This window comes from Hippocampus zosterae, chromosome 5, assembly GCF_025434085.1.
Source record: "Hippocampus zosterae strain Florida chromosome 5, ASM2543408v3, whole genome shotgun sequence".
NCBI lineage: Eukaryota > Metazoa > Chordata > Actinopteri > Syngnathiformes > Syngnathidae > Hippocampus > Hippocampus zosterae.
In genome coordinates, this window is record NC_067455.1 from 447,787 (window position 1) to 458,534 (window position 10,748).

A 10,748-nucleotide genomic window follows, 5' to 3' on the forward strand; every position below is an offset into this window, starting at 1 on the left:
TGATTTGAACGATCCTGGACAGATCGGCGGCGCTAAATAAACAAATAAACTTTTCATCACCGCGTGTGGGCGCGGCACGCCGAACCACGAAACGGCCCGTAACCCTGCTCGGAGGCGAGGTCGGATAGCAACTTGAAATTCGGTGGGGACGTCCATGGCGAGAACACCCACCCAAATCGATCAATCCATCAATCTCACTGACCGAGGCACCGAAAGTCCGCCGTTGGTGTTGGCGGCTGCCATTTTGGAATGGTTTTGCCATTCGCAGTCTTTCAACAGCCGACCTTGTCCGACTGCAATCAAACGTTGACGTCTTATTGTCGCTTAAGTCAGTGCGGAGCATTTTGAGATTGACATTTAGTGGATTGTCTCAGGAAAGGTGGATTCCTTATTTTTTGTTTTTTGTTTTTTCAAAGGTTCCCCAAGCTCTTTGTGTGACCACGTCATTAAAAATTGAGTTAAGTAGACAGGTCAGGAGACGTGGCATATCTTTGGAAGCATTATTATGATTAAATAATCATGTTTGCCTCCTGAACGGGGAGTGACTCCTGCCACTATATCAGTAATTAGATCAATTATTGATGGGTCAGCGTGGGCGCGGGTGAGACGATGTTGCGCCGCTGAAAATGGATTGCCAAAGCCAATTATCGTCTTTTTCTCCAAGAGTGGCCCCATTTGGCTCGTCGCTTAACCACGGCCAAACGGCGGCGCTAATAAAACGCCAGCCGGCTCTTAAGCGCCTCAATTAGCACTCGGCCCCGATTCCTATTTTAATTGGCGGCCATGAAATGCCAGGGGCGCTCGCCGGGTCCGGCCGCGACCCCGTGTTGGCGTTTTCAAAGCGCTCCTGTCCTCGTCGCTCGTAAACGCTCGGCAACAAGCGACGGCATTCGGCCAACATATTTTTGGACTCCAAAGGCGGCCGTGTTAAAAAGTGTTTGTGGAAACTCAGGCTTGAGTGACGATTTTGGACGTTGGTAGTTGCGGCGTTCTGAACGAAGCCTCGTTGCTGAGGTGTTGCCCCCGACGTCTTTTGACTGGCATTGAACAGAGGTCAAAAGGTCAAAAATGGATTCTCACGTCCAGTTTAGCGCGGGATATTGGGGTGGGGACGGGGGGTGGGGGGGGGTGGACCATGCTTGCGATTGCCCCCCACTGTACACGAGAGTCAATTGATACGGCGCTTCTTTCAAGACCCCCCCCGGACGACTCAACCCACAAAAAAAAAATAGACAAGCAAATTGTAGCCACTGGGCTCAATGCCGGAGGCTTCCACGCGCTACACCGTACGCGCGCATTCGCCGGAGTTTGACGATAAAAGCAAGCGCGCCCCAGCCCCCCGAACCCCATCCGAGCCCCCCCCTCCGTCTCGGGAGGCCGCAGCGCCTTCCAACGCCGACATGAATAAAACAAGTCATTCTTTTCTCGATAAACACCCTCCGCGTGCCAGCAAACAAGAGGGGGAATCGGCGCCGAGCTTTGGTTTTCCTCCAGCGATTGCGCTGAAGACGGGAAGGAGGCATGGTGGGCGGGGGTGGGGGGGGGGCTCCCCCGACGCTCGCCGGGGCCTCCCCGTGCGCCGGTCCCGCGCGGAACAAAGTGTCGTCTTTGCCCGAGGCGCCGGATGGAAGTTGTAAAGCACAAACAAAAGCCGCTAAACACCTTAGCAGGGCTCGCTAGGCCATTTGAAGAAAAGCGTATTATTGGTTGGCTTTGTCAATTCCTTATGCACACCATAATAATCGGCCAATTCCCCGCTGAGGCTGGCATTTGTTCATGAGAAGAACGGGCGCGCCGGCACGCTAAGTGAATCGTTAAGGGAGGCGTGACTTTGGCCCGCCTCTGACAAAAGGCGCGCATTAGTGGACGGGAAAGGTGAAGCGCGCGAAAAGCGAGAGACGGCCAACGCGGCGGACAAATTGAGAAATTAGCCGTCGGCGGGCGGAGGCGCTCTCCGAGGAGCCGGCGCCGTGATGGGACGTGGCACCGGGCGGGCACTTTGCAATTTAGTCAGCATTAAAAATCAGGCATGCATACACGTATGCTAGGCTAACTCTCGTTGGCGTGTGTCACTGCTCGCCCCTCCCCTCTCAGTTCAAGTCTTGGAACTTGCCCGAAAATGCTTACTTTTAACCAAAACGGCTGACTTGCAGTTCGATTTCAGTCATGGGGGGGGGGGCGGAGAAATCCCGTGGAATTTCGCATCACCCATCAGTCTGTTTGCTTTTGATGATCCCCAAAAAACGATGTTTGGATGCATGGCACAATCTGGAAGTGAAGATCAATTTGGGAGTCAAACGGCGCAAGCTAACCTGCGGCTTTTCAGTTCGATGAGGCGGCGGCTTTCTGGAAGGGTCCAAATTGTCCATCGGCGGGAATGCGAGCGTGAGCGCAATTATCTGGCCACCGAGCGATGCGGGCGGGATAGGCTCCGCCTCACCCCGCGACCCTAATGAGGGCGAGCGCCAAAGAAGACGGACGGATGGACGGACAGCTACCTTGTCCGGCGGCTTGTTCGTTTCTGAAAAAGCAACGCGATGGAGCGTCGGGGGTACGTCAGCTCGGGACTCGGGGAAATTGAGAGCGAGAGGCGCAGCGGGGGGGGGGGGGGGGGGGGGGCTGGCAAAAGGGAGGGTTGAGCGTGCTGGAATCCGCTTGGAAACAAGTCACGGGAGACGCGCGGGCTCTCCTGTTAATTAGGCAGCCCAGATTACAAGATGAATCAAAGATGGAGGAGGAAGAGCAAGGAGGAGAGGGTGTTGATTTGCCGGGGGCCCGGGGGCAGCCTACGGCGCAAGGGGGGGGGGAGGAGTGGGCGTCGGGGATGATCGACGGGCCAAGCGGCGCCCGCTTCTCCTCATCGATAGTGCACAAGTTAAGAAGCCAAAACAGCATCGGCGGGCTTTTGGGCCTCTGATGAAAAACGACACCTCTTTACCTCCCCGAAAGTCCAAATGTGGTCGTGTGTCATCGCGAGCCGCGGTGAGAAGCGCTCGCCGAGGAGAAGCTGAGGGACGTGCCCCCCCCACAACCCCCCCCCCCCCCCCCCCCCGCCCCCATTAGCATTATTAGCATGATTTTGGACGCCTTTTGCCCACGTTCTCCTTTTGATGGCGCGAGGATTTTTGTTTGCTTGTTTTGTTGTCTTGCTCCTCCTCCCCGACATAAAAGTAAACAACGTTGCCTGCAGGCACAATTTTCCTCTGCAACACAATAAAATGTGCGGTGAATTTATGATGGTCATCCATTAGCTCTTACCAAGGAAACATCACACGTATCTGTCGTCCATCATTATAATAGAGGGTTAATGCACCGCATTTACATAAAAAAGTCATATTGTCTGCATGAATTATTTACACCCTCAGCTGTTTTTTTTCCAATTTTGTGTTGTTGTGGGGTTCCCTACTCCCCCCCCCCCCCCCCCCCCCCCCGCGCTTCTCCATCCTCTCATTTGTGGCGAGGGAGGAAGAAGAGAAGGTTTGGTCTAGATTCCAGCCAGTGAATATCTGATCAATTCCTCCATGAAGGCAATCTGCCCCCCCCCCCCCCCCCCTTCTCTCCCCTCTCACTCACATTGTGCAGGCTTCCTCAAGCATCGGTCTGTGGGGAAAGCAATATCTCACACTTTGCAAGCGGTAACGCTGCCCCTCTGCATGATTCACAAAACCAATCAGGTGGAAAATCCTGAAATGGGCTCCCAACTTCTTTTGGCTGCAACTTAAAATCTCGACATACTGTAAGCTACAAAAGGTCCAACACGCTTTTCTTTCTTTCTTAGGAAGCGCCAATGACCCCTTGACATGATTTTTTCACCCCAACTTTGCCGTGCAGGTGCAGAGCATTTTAGGGGCATCCCTCGACGATTCGAGTTGCCGCTTTTTTGGTCATTTCCAACAGCGTCAATGGTTCATTTGATTTTTTTTTTCCTAAAATGTTGATTTGTGGTTTGCGGGAAGGTGCAAAATGAAACCCTTTCATCCATTTCCTCCATTCACCTCAGTGCCAATCTGGACAATGCCGAGTCTGCTTTCTGTTGGCAAATTGTCAGATGTGTCGGGGGCGAGGCAGCGTGTGCAAAACGGCCCCAAACGCGCTGGACTCGACTCGCCCCGGCCACATCTTCATTTTGCGGCCATTTCTACACCGAGTGCCCCGAAATTCGATGATTAAGGGACACGGATGTTGAAGGCTCCTTCTTTTTTCATGCCCATATCAGTCCGAAGATGCGCACCACTACCAAGTACTGACAGTGCGAGTGTTTTTCGCATCTAAAATGTTGAACCTGTTGACCCTCATGATGACAGATTTCTAATTTTTTTTTTGCCTTAAGTACCAGTGGTCCGTTTTGGCAGCCTTCACGCTATTGCGACCCGCCCACCGCTACTTTCAAGGAATCCCAATCCCATCTCTGGAACATCCCCAATTTTGAAAATCACTTCTCGTCCATTCTCTGCTTCCTGAATGACTCCATCAAGTTAAGCGCGTGTGATGTATGAGTCGGCAGCGTGCGCTCAGCCATCTCTGCCAGTCATGCTGTATTGTAAGTGAATTATCACGATATCACACCCTCGTAATGAAGCCTTGCGCAGCACTAACTGTTGCCTCTCAAGCCCTCAGGGGGGGTGGGGGGTGGGGGGGAGGATCGGCAGTTGAGCAATTATGACGAGCTCAATTACTGTCATCATATTATGATAGCTAATCCAAGCGTCGCCGTTCGCAGCCCTCCCAACGCGCTGTCACCGAGGTGACAAAGTGCCGTCGGTGACGCCGGCGGCGAGGAATGAGTAGGTGTCAAACGTGTCCATACGCTCGGGATCTTGTCGCCGTCCTTCCGCGGGATGTCATCGGGACGGATGTCTTCATCGTTACGGATGCCGCGGCCTCTCGTCACTTTTGCCAGCGTCCCTAAAGTGCCCGGTGTACTTTTTCAGTTGCGAGTCCAGCCAGATGTACGTTCGGCAAAACGAATTCTGAATGTCCCGCGGCTGTTTGAGCCTCTTCTGAGGGAGTGCGGTCGGAAGACCGTCGCTCGAGGGACCCTTTCAGTCAGTGAGGCCCAAAGGGAACATCTGAACGTGATTATGCGGACCGCTCTCACTCGCCAAGCGTCCCGGACTTGAGGTGGCAAGCGAGCTCGAGCGCATTTTGACAAAGCGGACGGCCGCTCAGCGCGTTCCACAATTTTGATTTCGATTCCGCTGTGTGTGACGCAAAGCCGCTGCTGCACACGGAGCAAACGACGCAGTCGCTTCCAAACCAGAAGCGTCGAGAACAACGCGAGCGGGTCAATTAGCTTTGGCAAACAAATTTGCATGTCGCAATGAAAAATCAATGCCTTCCACCTCCCTCTCTAATGACCAATCTCACAACAACCTCCCAACAACCAAAGCTCTTTTGTGCATTGCAAAAACACTCCCGCAGAGTTCCTAAAGATTTAAAGCGTCCGTCAGTGCAAATTTGACTTTGAACAGTTTGTGACAAGAGAAAGGCTCCAGTCGCTCCAGAGACGGATGAGGACATTTTGGATAGAAAACCGAGGGCTTACCTACCGAGCACAAATGTTTTCTTTCCCGGTCAATGGCGAGCTCAGTCTTTTGGTGAAGAGGCCAAACGAGTACTTGTTCAATGGCCGTCGCTTGACTTTCGTGGCCGTTGACTGCGAGGTGCCGTCCGAGGTGTCGCGCCCGCTCGCCCGTTGACGAATGGACCGCTTAAGCCAAGTCGGTGGAAGTAACATGACTCACACGGAGAGATCGCCGTGTCAGCTTCAATTGTGCCGCAAAAGACGGCGTCTGTGGTGGTGGTGGTGGTGGGGGTTGGGGGGGGGCAGATATTGATTTTTCATGTTGTTGGGGAAAGCAAGCACGTTGCCGCTTGGGCGCGGGTGCAATGAGGCAAATGCAACGCGCGAGGCTCAATTGGCCTCCAGTGCACCAAGACACCTTGGCCACAAGGGCGGCACCGCCTTGGTGTCGTTGGCACGCTCCCGATTTGGAGACGGCTTGCAATCGCAACACAAGATCTGCCGCCTGTGTTAGCAAACGAAGGATTTTAATGCACATCTTTTGTGAAAGGCGAGTGCAGATGTAGCTTTTCAAGATCGCGGAGGGCGGGATTATGTCAAGCGGCTTCCGGAAACCGAGGATGGCAAATCTCGCCGACGTCAAAGCCCAACGTCGGTGGAACTTGCTACCCCGTATTCAAGAAGAGGCTTTTTGCAAAGACGCCTCGTGAATGCTCTTTTTCCCGTTTGATGCAAGGGATCACATCCGCATTACTCCGACGACAAACATCGAGGGAACTCAGGAACCCGAGCGAACCTTGCCGGGGGTGCGCTCCCACCGTCGAAAGCCCATGCCCATGGCCTCCTGATTTGCAGAAGCCTTGACGGAGGCGCGAGGCGAAGAACGGAGCAGGCGCCCGCCGCCCTCTCCTCAATGAAGCTCTCGGCGGCGTTATTCCGCTCCTCCGCACGGGTCAGAGTTGAAGGCCGACGATATGAGATCATGGGCACAGGCGACACTTCCCCTTGAGGCGCTTGGCCGGCTTCTAAATATTAATGCGCTCCGCCCCCGACTTTGCAACCGTGTCCCAAATAACCGTTGCGTGACAGGAGTGGAGTGACTGTCTGTCCTCTGTGGGGGTCAATGACAAATAACGCTGCCTGAGAAGTTGCCGTGCATGCCGATTGTCAAATGTACTTTTGGGCTGTGCGGGGGCACATTTTAGCAGGAAATTCTCCTTTTGAGCTACACGGCACATAAGCCAGGCCCTTGCCATATATATACGTTTTTTTTTTTTTTTCCAAGATGGCGCCCGAGTAGGCAGCCTTTGGCAAGTGCTCTTCAAGAGCCTTGCTTTTTTGTTCTTTTTTGCTGTTTTTGTCTTTTGTTTTGTCACATGTTGTTTGTTGTTTCATTGTGTGGACCTGATATGGACTGTTTTCAGCGCTTTTTGGCCACGACATTCATCAAAGGAGCAGTATCTGTGCTTGGTGGTTGCGCCTTCTCGGCAGCACGCCTGTACCAGCACAGATTTTGATTGGGAGGAATGTCGGCGCCATTGACTGTCGGTGCTGGACAGACCTGGGGCGCTTGTGTTTTTTGCGCCAGTAATGGGCAGCATTTTTCACAACCCCGATTTGTTCAGTGGCTATGTCAGCGCTGTTGGACAGTCGGCGTCGGTGCGGCTGGATGGATGGCCGCTGAAGTTTTCGGATGAGGAGAGAGGAGCGTTGGCGAAGAGCACCGATGCGTATTTGGAACCGTGAGTCGCCGCTTGGAATTGAAATGGATTTCCATGGGACAGGAGAAGTGAACCAATCTCTTTTTTCGTCAATGGATGCTACAGCTTCTTGTTGACTTTGAAACTTAGCTTGTAGCCGACGTGTGCACATTTTGAGCATGACGTCTCTGATCCACTGGTTAAAGGACACTTTGATTCTCTCCTCTTTCATCTCAAACCGCTTCAAACAACAAAGCGTGTGACGGAAAAGTGGTTAGGACTGCACGACTGTCCGTGTTCTATGTTATGTGTTGTGTTTATTATTTTACTTTATGTTAACTGTTTTGTAAAGCGCTTTGTTACAGCTGCCGCTGTTGTGAAAGCGCTATATAAATCAGCATGTATTGTATTGTATTGTATTGTATACGTTACCGTATGGATACGTTTGGACTCATTTTTCCATTTCGCAAGAAGGACTTTGAGTTCTGGTTTGTTAAAAGGGAATAAGAAAAGATAAGAAAACCTTTATTAGTCTCACAATGGAGAAATTCCCAATTCACAGCAGCAAAGTTACGAAAGAAAGAAGTAGAAGAAGAAAATGTAGGAGCTGCTGGAAAGGCAGCCACTCTCGCGGCGCCATTTTTGAAGTCAAAAGAGCACAACACATAACATTTTTAACATGGACAGTCGTGCAGTTCTAACCATTTTTCCATCACACGCTTTGTTGTCTGAAGCAGTTATCGCTGAAAGAGGAGAGGATCAAAGTGTCCTTTCACCAGTGGATCAGAGACGTCATGCCGAAGAGGTGCACACGTCTGCTACAAGCTAAGTTTGGAAAGCAAACACCAAGCTGTAGCCTCCATTGACGAAAAGAGATGAGTGCACTTCTCCTGTGCCACGTAATCCGCTTCAAACTCCAAGCTGCGACTCCCAGTTCCCCATCCGCATATTTCTTTCACAACGGAGACCTTCCTAATTTACAGCAGCAAACTTATGAAAGGAAGAAAGTCGAAGACGAAGGCGATAGTTGCAAAACTCGGCGGACCTCAGTATTAAAAATGGACCTGCAACTTTCTGATTTCGCTGCTGGCCTCTGCATCAAAGTCCAGGACGGAAGAAGCCAGTCTCACTGGAATTGATGGCCTTTCCGGTGCCGGATGCCCTCCGTCACCTGCGCTGTGTGTGTGTGTATGCGTGCGCATAGCTGTCCGGCAGCCAAAGGCCCTGTGAAACCGGGTTTGCGTTTTACTGCGCGCGCGTGTTTAATAATGCATGGCCACGAGTCAGGACGGGGCCCTTTGATAAAGTGCAGCTCGGCATCCCAAGCATAAGCAGCGAGCAGCCATATGCACAAAGCGCAAATTGATGGTGGAGATAAAGTCTATGGTGGCGCGCGCAGGGGTGCCTGTGTGTGCGCATGCGCGCGTCATCCAGAATGAGCCGGGGAGGGATTTATGGATCATATCAATGTTGCGTCTTTGATCAGGTGGCCATTTTAGCGGAGAAGCCAGAGCAGGCGCAATTGTCGAGCGCCTCGTCGACTGCCGTCGTGCCGCAGGTCAAACTGCTGATGGATTTCAAGAATCGGATGGGGCGGACAACGTTCAAATGGGTCATCGTTATTCTCCTGACGATTTTGATCGCTCCGTTACCGACGCTGAAACGTCGCAGCGAGGCTGAAATGAGCAAATGTAAGAGAAAGGCCCATTGCTTCGTGTCACTTGCGGGTTGACGGCTAAACGCAGCCATCCACATCAAAATGCTTTGGTCTTCATTCAACAACAGGATTATTTTTCTTACCGATGGCTAAACATGCATATTGTTTTATTTTATTTTCTTTTTGAAATGCGAATGATGAAGGTCATCTGAAAGAATGAACATCCAAACCCCAAGTTTGAAAATGCTTACAATTTCATTTTAGTGATGATCCAATATTTGATTTTTTTTTTTTTTTACAGATCATTTTGCATAAGTCGACCCATGAGCATGATTGGCGTATAGCAAAGAAGCAACACGTGATGAATGAGCCCAAAGTGTATTTGCAGAAAACTCCGGAAAGGCGTGCAGCGTGTGTGTGTGTGTGTGTGTGTGTGTGTGTGCGTTGGATTCACCTGTCGCTTTAAAAGGGGCGGGGCCGTCACTGACAGGTGACCGTCGCGCGACGTCTAAAAAAAGCAGCATCCCAGTTTTGTTTCATTAGTGAATACACTGGCTTCGTCGTCGGCATGGCCCGAAGGTAAGCTACGCTTGTGCTTTTATTTACCGGATATCTAAAGTTAGCTTTCGATTCGATCACGATCGGTTGCTTGGTTTGTCTGCTTTGCATTGCAATCGGCAATGTAAACGGCGCGGGCTAAAGTGTTGCTGAAACGGCGGTGTCTTGATTGAACTCATTATGCATAGTTGTCATGTTTGTCCGGATGCAATTGGATGTTTGAACGAAGTCAACAATCGCGTTGCAGCTGGGCTTCATCATGGCGGCACTCCACTTCCGGGTTGGACCTTTGGGACTTGTAGTTCTTTTCTTCGAGTCGACTTGATAGGTTTGTGCTATCTGGTTTCTTACCTTTAAATTAATGAATGATGGCAATAATAATAGTGAAATCATGGTTGTTTTAAAGTATTAAATGTATTGTTTAAAATAAAAGTATGAATTAATGTCAATTATATACATATTTACACCGTGATGCAGAAAGATGCATTATATATATATATATTTTTTTTTTTTACTGCATTTATGTGTGCTTTAGGTTATCACCTGCTACATCTACTACTTGTGCTGCAAAGTGCTCCAATAAATGTATCCAAAAAAGTACAGAAAGAGTCATCCTTCCATGCTGACCGACGATCCCTATGAAAAACGGAATTAACTGAACAGTGTGTGTTTGTGTGCGTGCATGTGCGCACGCGTGCGTGTTCGGGTGCGTGCGTTCCCTCCATCCACTCGCCGTGTTTGAGCCGTCAGTCAGTTTCAAAGGGGTCACGGGTCATTGTGTGGAGGTCCAAAGGTCGGCGCCCTGCTCTCACCGTGTGGTTCTGTCCAAGGGAAAAATAACAAGGCAACATTTCTTTCACCGCCAAGCCGATGAGCACGGTGACCGGATGTGACCTCCTTTTGAATGAAAAGTTCTCATGAATTTTGGTTCGCGAGGAGCCACGGGGAAAAGTCTCGAGAGCCCGCGTTTGAAAAGCCAACGCCCGGATGTACGATATCATGAGTCGTGTGTGAAAGGGACAAAGCGGACAAAAACTCGAAACGTATCGAGAAACTTATGCGTGGAAGAAGCGATTGTCTAAAGTCCTTCAACGTCATTAGTTGGACAGGAACTGTGGAGAGAAAAAAAAAAAGCAGACTGCAAAATAGGTTGACCAAAATTTTGGTCCGAGGCCTTTCCGGGCTGCTTTCGACCGTCTCCAACCTCGCCGTGACCTTTGGAAAAAGTTTCGACAGCTCCAGCCCTCATTTTTGACACCTTCTCAATTGTCTGGAAGATAAAACTTTGGAAATGGGCTTGCACGGGATT